This window comes from Lygodium microphyllum, chromosome 6 (assembly GCF_053477565.2).
Source record: "Lygodium microphyllum isolate KBCC chromosome 6, Lygodium_microphyllum_v1.1.10, whole genome shotgun sequence".
NCBI lineage: Eukaryota > Viridiplantae > Streptophyta > Polypodiopsida > Schizaeales > Lygodiaceae > Lygodium > Lygodium microphyllum.
The window spans coordinates 148927131-148941221 of record NC_141140.1 but is presented as its reverse complement, the minus strand read 5'-3'; the positions used below and the strand labels follow the sequence as shown (position 1 = coordinate 148941221).

The 14091-nt window shown below is 39.4% G+C and overlaps 1 pseudogene; it reads left to right on the top strand.

Annotated features, from left to right (window-relative positions):
• The first annotated feature begins 12468 nt into the window (after nt 1-12468).
• On the top strand, nt 12469-13035 carry LOC148035280 (pentatricopeptide repeat-containing protein At4g30700 pseudogene; annotated as a pseudogene).
• Nucleotides 13036-14091: the final 1056 nt, after the last annotated feature.

Sequence of the window (14091 nt, the reverse complement as noted above, 5' to 3'; positions counted from 1 at the left end):
AAGCACTATGTATTGATAGAACCTAAAATTCCTTGTCTAGCACTACTCAGAAGCAATCTCCAAGAATTAGGTCTCCTGGAGCTCCTTTGTAGATAAAAAAATGTGCATCAAATACTAACTTCTTCTCTACTGCTCCAACCGTAGATCTAATGGTTCCATTGGCTCCAAAAGGGGGGTAAAACCCTTGGACACCCAGGACACCTAGTCTGAATTCTTACAGATGGCTCCATCTTCTTCTCCTAGTTCTAAGTGTTTTTTACTATCTCTAAACTGTGATCGTGACCCGTGCGATTTTTCCAATCCTTCTTTTTTCATGAAATCTCCAAATATGGTTGAAAAAGAAATTTACTTTTTGTATTTCACCCTATTCTAGAATTTTTCTATATCTTTTTTGGATATTTACAAGAAATAATATCCAAATATAAAAAATATACTAAACTTGTCCAAAAATCTCATATTTTGAAACTATCTATACTATAGACACATACACTAATAACTAATATGGCATTGACTCTCTAGATCAATAAGAAAGCCAGATGACGATGCACTCTTGAGTTTTTCTCATTGTGTCCACGTAGTGGCATGACAATGTTGGCTACTTTTCTGTTAAGTTGTTTGAGCATGGAGTGCCATACACTTTATACATGCAATCTAAATATGGTATTAGAAGATAAATTCCTAGATGCATTGTCATTGTATGTCTAGGTGAAAACCAACATTGAGAGCGTGTAAGATTCCCCTTTGCTATAGGTTAGTGTGATATCTTGGGGAAATCGATTAAGTAAGGAATATATACAGTCTCCTCGATCATTACACCTATATTATGAGAGGACTCTATTATATTTGTATTATATGTGTAAGACGATGCATCTTGGGGCCAATCCCTAGAGTGGTGTAGGAGAGCCATAGGAGCCAAACCACTGTGATGGAAGAAGCTCTTTATGTATGTGAATCAAGTTGTTGATCACATAAATGTTTGGATACTGCCTCTGTTAGAGTTGGGAAGGGAAATACCATTGGATTGCAATCAATACAAATATGTGATTTATTTAGAGTAGTGTATAGCCTCTAGACGCTCACTCCTAGCCACGAGGGTGTGAGGGTGGTTTGGTGAGCATAGAAGGCCCAACTAGAGCCTTAGAGCCAGTGTTGGTAGGTCCCAAAAAACAAATTTGTTGGATTATTCTATCATGAGGATAAAGTAAGAGATGGAATTTTAGCATGTTGTATATGAATTTGGTTGTGTAAATTTTTATCAAATCCCAAGGTACTACATATACTATTAGCCCTGCAAGAGCTCAAGAGAAGAAGTTCCATATTCTCAAGTAGATCAAACCACCCAAGTTTAATGGCAAGAGAAAGGATATGAAATCTGAGGTAGAAATATGGATTGAATCAGGCAAAGGGAAGGTTATGGATGTGACACATAAGAAATTGGAGGAAGACAAAGACCATACATTAGAGGTAGAGATGGAAAGAGCAACTATCCATGATACTCCCAACAAAAAGAAGTCAAACTGTTAATTCTCAATGATTCAAATACCCACAACTTATTGAGGTAAAGCTTTCAAAAATTTGATTGACTATGAAAGCACTCATTCATTCATTTCACTAAAGTGTGCAAGAAATTTAGGGATAGATATTACACCTCTATCCAAGCCTTTGGTAGAATTAGCTAATGGAAAATAACTTATTTCTGCATAGCAATCTAGTGAGGTGGAATTTAACCTAGGATGCAATCCTACCAATATGCAGATGTACTTGTCTTGGCACAAGATTCCAAGTTTGGCACTCTTTATCCCTTACTTGTATCTAGGTCTATTGACCATGTTTTGGCAGTGGGGCTATAATACCACATATATCATTATGGCATTATCACCTTGGACACATGTCATTAAAGAGAATGAAAATGCTTGCCCATTTGCAGTATCTTTTGTCCCTTGACTATAAGTGTTTTGATTCTTGTAATCATTATCTTTATGGAAGAAAAACTCGTAACTTGTATAAGTTTGGCATTACACACATGTGTGAGCCTCTAGCTGTTGTTCATTCTAATGTTTGTGGACCTATGCCCTGTAAGTCTTTAGGTGGTGTAAAGTATTTTGTTACTTTCATTGATAATTACTTGCATAAGGTCTGGGGATATCCCATAAGTTTTGGCTACATTTCAGTGTTGGCTTGCTTTTGTTGAGAACTAGTCTGGGTATATATTGAAATGTCTATGATCTTACAATGGGGAAAATTAATCTAAAGCCTTTGAGTAGTTTTGTGATGAGAGGGGTATTAAGCATCAATTGGCTACCCTCTACACCCCACCCCAAAATGGTATGGTTGCACACATGAATAGGGTGATTCAAGAGTGAGTTCATAATAATGCTTACTCATGCAAGCTTACCACCACACTTATGGACCTAGGTAGTTATTACTACTGTCATACATTTAATTAATCGATCCACATATACTACTCTTGACTATCAAGTTACAAAAGAAAATATGGTCTGGATAACCTCTATCATATGCTCATTTATGTATCTTTGGTTGTTGTCTGATCGGGCCCGACAATAGCTCTAAGCACTAGTTGCACCTCTCTATACTCAAAGAACATACTCCCTCGGCTTGTGGCCAGAGGAGCATGTAAGGGACACACTGTCCTAACTTCTATCATGAATTTCATGTTTGTTTTAAATTGTAGTCCAACGGTTAAGCCTTCCCCACACTCCTTAGAGGGAGTCCCTACACATATATTAGTGTAAAACACCTCCTAAGCATAGGTAGAAAGAGGCACTTCTCGACTAAATGCTGTGGCCCCACTACAACTCTCCTACACCTCGGGGATTTGTCTCTTGATGCACCGCTAACACAAATAACACGTACGTTACAAACTCCACTCTTGTTTTCAAACATTGCAAGAGATAAGATATTTCCTCACTTAACAATCCCCCTAGGAACTCGATCCTCTAAACCTACAGCTTAGGTATCTCACAACTCCACGTAGGTTATATGTATAAGAAAACAATTGCAATGCATACAAGAATTGCACCATGTGATATGCACAATGCGATTGTGAATGGTCATAGTGATGAAACATTTTATGAGTTAGCAATTAGCATTGTGAAGTGCAAAGACATTTCTTTCAATGATTTCAGCCTACACGTAATGTTGCGTCACTAAGGGTCAGCACCGAGCATTCTCACGTGCTGCTCAATCCTCTTAAACTTAAATTAGAAATGTCTTATATGGTATGCACAAAAAATATATCAGAATTTCAAATGTTATCAATTAATTACCCTCAAGACCCCTCCTTCTCCCTGGGGAGTGGTTTGATGAAATGAAAGCAGGTACAAATGGCTATGTATGCATTGGAGATGATACTCAGCATGACATAGCTCATATAGGAGTTGTTCCACCACCACTTGTCATGCTTGATAAAAAACTGTATGATGTTTTGCATATTCCATCAATCACTGAGAATTTGTTATCCATTGGCCAGATGGATGAGCAAAACTTGCAGATACGCTTTAACAAAGATGACTATTTTATAAAGGAATATGACAAAGGTTACAAGCTGATTGCAAAGAGAAAAAGGCATGGAAAAATGTTTACATTGGATGCAAATATTCCTAAGTTGAAAGCTACAATGTTTGCTCATGATGATTTAAGTGTTAGAGATATAGATATCTCGCATAAATGCATTGGACACATCAATGTTCAAAGGCTAAAAAATATACAATATAAGGAGATTTGTTTCGGGTCTACCAAATTCAAATATGTTGATTTGGGATATGTATATTCAACATGTCAATTTGAGAAACATGGTCGATTTCCCTTTGTTAGACATACACGGAATAGCATAGACCCTTATAGCTTGTTCACTCAGATGTATGGGGATCTGATAATTTTTTCATGTGTCTTTCTTGTAAAAGCTGTAAAAACTATACTTTAACATAAAGATAAGGTTGATCACATATTCTCCAACCAAGCCATACATCCATAAATATAAAGCATATTTTTTCTTAATTTTCTAACCCAAAAACCTAAAATTTCCCCATTTTCCACTACTTTTCTTTATTTATTTAAATAAAATTTTGATATTTATGATTTATGGGTTGGGACTGATCAAAATCACTAAGAATTGATTTTATATTCATTTCTAACCCATATGAATCCCAAAATCACAAAAAAATCCCCAAATTTTATCATTTTCATGAAAACCACATAATTGCAGGTTTTGCATGTTTTGGTATAAATCATTAAATGACTAAATTTTTTGGTTTTCTTGAAGATTTATGATAGATTTTAGCATTATCAACCAAAGGCAACCATTTACAAACAATTTCATCAAACATCTATCATAAAACAAATGAATCTACCACTTACGCATAAAAACACGATCTTGGAGGCACATATTTCAAGGTTGGGAGGCCGCTGATACTCATTCTTGGATGCTGACGCTCTCTCACAACCTGATCTATGATCTCATTTGCTCCATCACCATCATTCCATCCACATCTTGCAGCAAACTCCACCCCCTTCTCCCATAGAATCACGCGTGTGAAATAGGCAACAAGAGGAGAGAGGAGAGAGAAAGACTAAAAATCAGAATTTTCATTTCCTTCATGAAAATCAGCATGCTTATACCCATAATGGAGCCCTTAAGAGTAAATCAGGAATGTGCAATCAATCCTTGATGAGAGCCAGCATCGAAGAGGCATAAAATCCCAAAACAATTTGCACCCGGCCCTCCCTCCTCATGACTAAAATTTTGGGTTTTCTTTCATTAATCAAGCTTAAGGCTTTAAGTTTAAAATATCTAGTTCATCTTCTCATGTTCACACTACAATGAAATTGGATTTTTCACTTTTGGAGGGGCAAACAAGCTCGAATTCAAGATCCATCTAGCTAGATGGCTTCGTGACATCGAAATCCATAAACCTAGTACCCGTGACACACTTTTTGGCTCCTAGATCATGTAGTTACTTCATAACGTGAAACCTTTTAGGGATTAAATGGGGGGTCAAATGGACTCCAATTGATGAATCAAGACTTACGTTGGGTTCCTGGCATCAAACTCCATCTAGGAAAACTCTAGCTCATGGATCTACAACCGTTTCATTTTGCATGAAAATTTAGTCTTTTGCAGCCTCTTGGGCTCTTTTCCACTTCAAAAAGGGTCTTTAAAATCCTCTCTCATTGGCAACCATGGGATAGGGCGACTTAGCCCGTCAAATCCCATGACTTAATTTGCACAAACAATAACTAGAGAAAGCATCAAGCTACCACAAAAAAATACTTAATAAACCACAAGAACATCTCTCACCCTACCCCTTGACAGAGTCAAGGCATGAAAATCCACAAGGGATCGGCCCAGCATAATCTGACAGAAATCTAGAGCAAGTCCCTAACAACTGCTCTAACAGGGACTGGCTAAAAACCTATCAAAGAGAACGTCCTAACCTACCTACCTAAATTAGGACAACTGGACCAAGACCTCCTACTAGGCGAGGACTCCTATAGCATGGTCATCAAGTTTTTCTTTTATAACACATTTTTATTCCAAGGTTTCCATACTCGAGCATGTAAAAAGGAGGGAGCTGAGAGTAGAGAGTCCCAAGGAGAATAGGGCATCAACCTTAGTTCTTGACTCAATACCTAATAACCTACCAAGCTCTCATAAGGAAACACTTAATCCTTTTCTGTTTCGCTCACTTTTGTTTTCACTCCAACCTTCCTTTTTTTTTTGGCTAGCTGCTACCCCTAGGAAGACAAGGCATCGGGTCTAACTCGTCCCTAGGAACCTACTAGGACTACGCAAGGCGATAATCAACTGCTTGTAGGAAATTTTCTTCTCTTTTTTTTTCTCTTTTAATTGAGGGGTTAGAACCCCTTTTTACACATGTCTGTAATTTTTATCTTTAGATATATTTAAAACTTTCTCTTCTTGCTATTTTGGCAAGCTTCTCTAACTGCCTCACACTAGCACGGACTCCTAGGAGCTCTGCCTAGCAAACAGGAAGGACAAGGTCACAAGGACTACCCTCTAAAACAGGTCTTTAATGCTTGACAATGTCTGAACAAGAGGTAGATAACTACTCAAATCTTCCTTAGATATTCCTAACCAAACCCTAGGACTTCATGCCTTGATTTCCGGTCCCCACAAACAAAAAGAAAACAACCCCCACATACACATATAACACTATTAGCTTGTAGCGTGCCTAGGTCGCAACTTGTTTTAGTAGTCCATTGGGAGTCTGATCTAAAAGATGCCGCCTCGCACTCCCACAGAATGTCACAGGGTTTGTCGATTAGTGACTCTTTCCGAGTCTTCTCCGCAACGAGATGTATCGGCCAACCCTATTAGGATCGACTTGAATCTTTCTAGGTTTGTAATGATCAAGTCATTCTACAACCTTCTAGCATTGGTCTTCAGATGATTTACTTTGCATAGAGCATCTAAACCGAGGCGGACTCATATCGCACTTGGTTCAAAGAGAATGGGAAATGAGAGGGATGCATCCCTCAACCTCTCTATCCTTAGGGTAAAGTCCCATTTTTGTCCCCTAAAATAGTACGAGCTAGGGTTCTACCCTACATTATCTAAGGTCAATACATCATCGTGATTTGAATGTTGAGAAGCCTCCCAGTTCCTTGGGACCACCCTGTCGTAGGACGGACCCATCGGGGGTTCCGCGCACCCACTTCCCTTGATAGTGTTAGTTTCCTACTTACCTAAGAGCACATTAGTGGCAACATATACAAGTAGCTTCCTTAATTAACCCATTAGTCACATGTTCCTTTATTTAATTTTATTCATTGACACGAAAACAGATCAGAGAAATTCCTTGAAAGTAAACTTTATATTAAAATTTCAATTGAGATACAAATCCCATCCATAGAATGATTCCCACAATCTATAAGGATGTGTTTTTAAATTTCCAGAGATAGTCTAATTTAATTTCCTCATTCTTTTGAATGAAGGAGTATCCTTGCAATGTTGATTGCAATTTGGGGGGCATTAACTTCCCGAGGCAGTCAATTGAACGAGCGAACAAAACCGAGCGAGCCCAAAAACGCGAGCAAGATTCATAACTAGTTTCACCATAACAAAGATTCATAACTAGTACAATTCATACACGAGTTTGAATGCTCACTAATCATCATAGGGATTGTCCATAACTAGTACCATAATAAAAGTTGCTTCCAAAGTATCAGAAGTTTGAATGCTCACTAATCATCATAGGGATTGTCCACAACTTGCACTTTGTAGGCATCTAGTTCTAGCTCCTCATCATCAAGACCCAAGCATGCTCTCTTTGCACCTACTTCTTCTACAAGAGGTCGAACAACAACATCGACTATATCTTCACATATATCAAATGAAAAACATGGACGAGAAGATGCTTGGCATGCACGCATCAGAGGTGCAGTGCCACACCCCATCTCCAAAATCAATCTCGATGGTGGACACAAAAGATCTAATACACAGAGCAAGAATACAGGTGATCTCTGAAGACCTCCATGCCAAAGAGTCGAAGAAGATGGTCGTGCCAATCTATTTCTCTCTAGAAGGTAATGGGGCCAGCAGTCACTCAACGGATCAATTTGCAACTTGCGGAATTGAGAGTTGCTCTCTCGAAGAAAGGTGGGTGGATGACATCCACTACGACGAGCAAATACCAAAAGAGAAGATCAGCTCTACATAAAGCATAAAGGTCAGATATGTTCACTACAAGAATTACAAACCAAAAGTTTAAGATCACTTACTGACACCTCAAGATCACATTGTTCCCCATAGCCATATGGAAGCATGTCAAGCACAAAAACTCGCCTGACAACTTCGAGAACAAGCACATGTATGTTCTTCTCAAGCCAAGATAATGCATCACCTATTTTATCAAAGAAAAACTTTATTTTCTTGTTTAGTTAAGTACTTATGCCAACACACATTGACCAGGACAATATACCTGCCAAAGTAATCCAAGTAACTAACCATCCACTATCTCCCAAAGAGGCAGCAACAACTGTAATTCCTAGGCGAATGTGTGCCTCCGTGAGCATATTCCAAGCAGGCAAGGTGGTTTCTTTATCAATCAAGCATCCAGTAGGAAAATCAATGAAGACAACATCGCAAGCCCATTTCACATGCTTCCCATTCCGTACATATGTCATATCATGTTTTGCAAGCCTAGAAAAGAACTCATGTATTGTCTTGTAAGCATCATTTTTTCTCCCTGCAATAAAATCTTGCCCCATAGAGATGTAGTCACCCATCATGCACCCATAACTTATCATGTCATCATCTTTATTGGAATGCATATCATTTAGTGGGCAAGGAAGAAATACAAATGGAATGATCTCCTTGATGGCAACCCTTTGCCCTGCAATAAACAAGAATATATGAGTATAAATTGGATGCAACATGTGTTACGATCTCTAATGATATAATCTATTCCACCTCCTTGGACGCTACTCCTTTGCTCCACTTCATGTTGTCTAGGACTATTGTCTTCTCTCTCTTGCATTGCTGTAGCACAAAGAATTTGCAATGATTCGCATTTTAACAAGGAAAAAAAACTTCAAAACCATTGCACCCAAAATATAATCTTACCATCACTTTCTTTCTTTGTCTCCTTTTTAGATCGTGTATTGCATTGATTCCCAAGAGGTGTATCAACAGATTTTTTGGAATGCACTTTCTGCAATTCCTTCTCTCTTTCCAAAACATATCCACTTCCAAGATCCACCCACCAAGGGACAATGGTCGATCTCCCAATCAAAGAGATTATGCATGCTCTTGGGATACATGCATACTTCCTCATTATCTCTGTCAGTCCATCCTTTGCAATGATCTGGAACCCTTGCTATCTTCTTCTCTCCAATTAAATGAAGTAGATACCTTTTGCATGGCATATTAGCACAAGCTATTAAAATAAACAAAGAGCAACTAAAGTTAAGCTCATTATGGCAACAAATCTACCTGTAGACAACTCGATATGCAGACATTATTATTTCATTTCTCTTTCGACGCTGAGGACCTTCCACCTTCTTTGATCCTCGTGCCTCTAGAGCTTGCTCTCTTGCTCTTACGTGAGCAAACATATATTTTCTAGCCTCTAATTTCACACCCTCCATGTAATCCTGTGGAAGATCCAATGGTATACCTAAAACACACATTTTTTTCAAGTCTTCCAATGCTTGAATAGCCTCGACCTCAACCTTTTCCAAAAAGCACTCCCGTGTCAACCACCTTAACAAAAAAAATCAAATGTATTAGTATCACAAGATACACATGATACTAGCAATATCGAGACTACAAAAGCTTTCAAATTGACACTTACAATATGTACTCATTATCCGACGATGGCATACCATACATATCTTTTAATCTCTTGTTTGCATCCAAGAGAGAGAGCATCACCAATCTTTTTTCTTCCCTCATATCAGCATTTGCTAGGAATTTCAACTTGGCAATAGTAATCACTGAGTCTGGGCTATCAAACTTCAGTGCAAATATTCTATCCAACCATTGATCCCCTAGCTTGGGATCAAGCACATTAAGAACCTGCAAAGTGGATAAGAAACCTATATTTAGAGATTTACCTGTAATGGGGAGTAAACTAAGAAGCAAAGGGGCCATACCATGCCCATCTTGTCTGCCAATCTTTTATGTATCTTGGCACGTTCCTTTTTCAATGTCTCCTCTCTGTTCTCAATAGAGACTGTGTTTAATACCAAATCCTCAACCTTTTTGAGTTCTGAAGTATACTCAACCTTCACAACAAAAGAGAAGCTTTTAAATTTTACCCTAAAAAGGAAACTTATCTATTAGAATCCCTCCTAATAACAACCATGACATGTATTACCTGAAATACCAATCTTGCCAAGTACCCCCTTGTCAGTGGATACCATTGTTGTTTTCCCTTGACACTGCTATCTTTTGCTCTCAAGGACTCCAATAGTTTTAGTTGATCCTGGGGTAAGGCACTCAAGAATGCATTGATGTCACACTTGAAGATATTGTTGCAGTTCCAAAGTACATCCCACAAGCTAGGTTTCACGATGGCATACTCGTTCATGCTAATAAAGGAAAATTTGTAAGATTGAGTTCTAGAGAAAAAAATATAGACATCAATTCATTGTAACAAATATTGATACACTCACCTATTGACTCTTTGGAGTCCAGCGAGAAGAGCAATCTCTGAAATCCGTGTGGGATCAATAAGAGAACAAACAACCCTGACATGGCGAGCTCTATTCTCTTTGTACATTTGTGAGATCAACTCCATCCAAGCAGTCAACCGATAATTTCCTTCCCATACGTAAAACATTTTACCAAACAAGAACCTGAACTCCGGTTTTGCCAAGACCTCCTCAAATTCTGCATCCACTTCACACCATAGAGGAGACCAAGTTGACACTATGGCAGGGGTCACTAGTGTTTCTTCTCCTTTATACTTACATACAGACACAACAAATGAGCCCTTCTCTGGTAAATAACCCTCATATTGAAATGCACTTTTTAAAGAGGACATGTCTGTGCGAATCCCTCTAACAACAGCATGTGCAATCATACGACACAAGGGGATACGAGGGCAAACTTCTTGAGATAGAAGTCTATATTGACTTATTACATCTCCACATCCTACCATTTGCATATCAATATCGAAAACCTGGCTTGTTGCTTCCTCGTCTTCCTCCTATATCAGTTGAGACCCTTGCCCCACCACTGTGTCATCTCCTTCTTCACTTTCTTCTTGCAGTTGAGGATTTGAAGTCCCCACTACAACACTCGAAGTCTTTTCACTTTCTATAGTTGGTGTACCCTCCTCTAGAACTGTAGAGAGGGATGATCCACGAGTTCTTTTTTGTGGAGTGGCTAAATTATCTTTGGATGATCTTGCACGACCTTTGCCTCTCGCCCTTCGTGGAGACATGACTGAAATACCACATAAAAGAATCAGTACATGTGTAGTGCTTGAATATATATCTATTTGTATTACTTGAATATGCACAAAGAGTACCTGAGATTGGCTTTTCAAAATACCAGCAATATCTATGCTGAGATGCTCAACACAAGTAGATACGTGTGAGAGACTGGATCGTTTGACCTGCAACATTCGAGAAACAAAAGTCTCATCTCACTGTTGTTACAAAATGCAAACAAAGTATAAAACACTGTTACAAAATACAAAGCACTGAGCTTGTAGAGAGTAATCCATTATTAAACGGCCAAACATTGCAAGTATAATGGCAGATAATGTCTTAAACCAAGCAAATAATGTCTCAAACTCTATTCTTGGAGTACTTGGCAACTGTCCTGTAGATGAAATGTAACATTTTAGTTTGAAGAAAAAGTCTAATTACTATACTGGCCTTCAAATGTTGTCTGCCCAATCATAGACAAAACCCTCATCCATTTTTTACTGCGTTTTAAAACGCACCCTAATCTAGGTCCAATCAATGTAACATCCATGCAGCTTCACTGGCTTGCATCATCCAACACTTTGTGCTCCACATAAAATGGCATCAATAGCTCTGCATACATTAGCATCATCCAATTTCACTGGGTTTTAAAACGCAGCCCTTTTCTCTGCTTGTAACAGATCATGAGCTATCCAGTCATACTGCAGAAGTTGGAATCCTTAATAGATGTGACATTACATTACGGGTTTCTCATGTTACTACAATCCAAGCTCAAGAACTGCGTTTTAAAACGCACCACTTAATCACCCAATTCTCTGGCCTCTGCAATTCCATTTCCTACTGCCTTGCAGGACTCGAAGAGGAAGCCCCATTGTGACTACGACTGCGTTTTGAAACGCACTTGAAACAGGTCATACATACTTCTCTCCCGCCTACACTGACTACCTCTTGCAAGTCTTCATACTTCTCTCCCGCCTACACGGACTGCCTCTTGCAAAGTTTAGAGGGCCGCCTTACTGGCCTTGCATCACTCCCAGATCCCTTGCTTTGCGAGCTACAGAAGGCACATCAGCACTCTCTGATTGCCCACTGTGTGGTTATGAATTGCGTTTTAAAACGCACCACTTAATCACCCAATTCTCTGGCCTCTGCAGTTCCATTTCCTATTGCCTTGTAGGACTCAAAGAGGAAGCCCCATTGTGACTACGATGTCGTGCTGCTGCGCATCCGAGTCGTATACACCTCCATTTCTTTTGTTGTGCATTTGTGTTATTTTCTGCGTGTGATTCATTGATTGTGTGATGCATTTCGATAATCCGCATCCAATGTATATATTCCCTTAGTGCATGTGTATGATTTTGTTTGGATGCATGATGTGTGTGTGTTAGAAACATATGAAAAACTAATGCCAAAGGACATTATTAAGCTAATAATTTTAATGATGAACTCTAAGAAAAGTGCAGGATACCGTGGAATCAAAGGAAGCTTTATAGAAGCTGACATTTAAGCTATGAAGACAAAGGTGTAAATTCAGGAATATCATGTGCAATGGGAAAAGCTCAAGGAGTGCTGGACGGGTTTCCTTGTCGAGATGTAGTCTCTTGGAATGCACTTATTGCTGGGTATGCACAGCATGGACCAAGTGAAGAAGCGCTAAAGTTATTTGATAAGATGCAATCTGAGGGTCACTCTCCCAATGCAGTCTCATTTATCTACGCTTTGAAAGCATGTGCTGACATAGGAGCACTTGCCAAGAGTCAACAAGTTCATGATGAAATTGTCAGACTAGGTTGGTTGCAAAGTGATATTCTGCTTGGGACTGCTGTGGTGGATATGTATGCCAAGTGTGGTGCATTTGGCAAAGCACAGGGAGTGTTGGATGAGCTTCTTGTCCAGAATGCAATAACTTGGAATGCCCTTATCATAGGATATGCTTTACATGGGCAGATTGGAAATGTGTTGGACTGTTTTGAGCAGATGCAAGAAGAGGGTGTGTCCCCAGACCCAAGTTCTTTTGTCTGCATGCTGAATGCGTACAATCACTCATGCCTACTATTTGAGGGGAAAGGGAATGTAAAAACAGCACTTGTCGAAAGAGAAAAGAAGATGCGCTAATATTAGAGGGAAGAAGCTTTTCCAAGGGGCCGTCACTTTATATGATAATGGGACTAAAAGTTTGGCGGACTTTGCTTGAGGAGAAAACGGGGGGGAAGTGTCCAGAAAAGTAGAGTCTGCTGCTTTATTTGAAAAAGAGTTTTTTTTCATGGAATGGCGACCTGAAGACGGCTATTTCTGTTCCTTTGTGAGGGAGAAAGACATGGCGGGGATCCCTTGGCTTTCTTCACCGTCTCAGAGAGGGACAAGGTGATAGAATAGCAAAAGATATTCTGAGATTTGTCCAAGAATATCAAACTGTTGCAGCAAAAACCGATTAAAGAAGCTAAAAACCCGAAAAAAGCAAGAAAGGCAGGGCAGTAATGTCCGCACCCTGCTATGGTTTCCATCAGGGAGAATTCGCATAGCTCTGACGGTCTCTCTCAGATTTTTCAAGCCATTCCTTGGCCCTGTCCAGCTTGAAAATGAAAATTTCGTGCAACAGAATGCCTTCACGAAGCACTCATAAGCAACTATCTTTGTCCATGCCCGGAACCATTGCGAAATAGGGGAGCTGCTGAAGGAAGCAAAAGATCTCAAGATTGGATCTGAGTGAGGCAACTGGTCATCACATTATCAATAATCATGGACTCGTCAAAGGGCGTGCTTGCTGGAACAGTTGATAGATTTAAAGAATACAGCACCGAACTGCGATACTCAGGTTGATATGTCTTCTCTTTGTCCTTGGAAATACTGGTCACGATCTTGCAACGTCTGAGGTGCCCATCGTCATGTCCTCCATAAATTCCCACAGGGATTAACACAGTGGATGATCTGTTCTGTTTGATGGGCTTGAAGTAGGTGTTAACTGAGCTTCATCATCGTATGCATCACTTGAAATGACGAAACAGGACACCAACCTTTGCGCTGCTGCGGCTTATCATGTAGGTATGTTTGATGACACCAACCTTTGCGCGATTCATGCTAAGAGGAATACCTTCAGGGAACTTCATAAACATTAGAAGAGAACAGAGCTCTCGAACTGTAAGCTTCCTTTCCAGAGAGAACGATAAAACG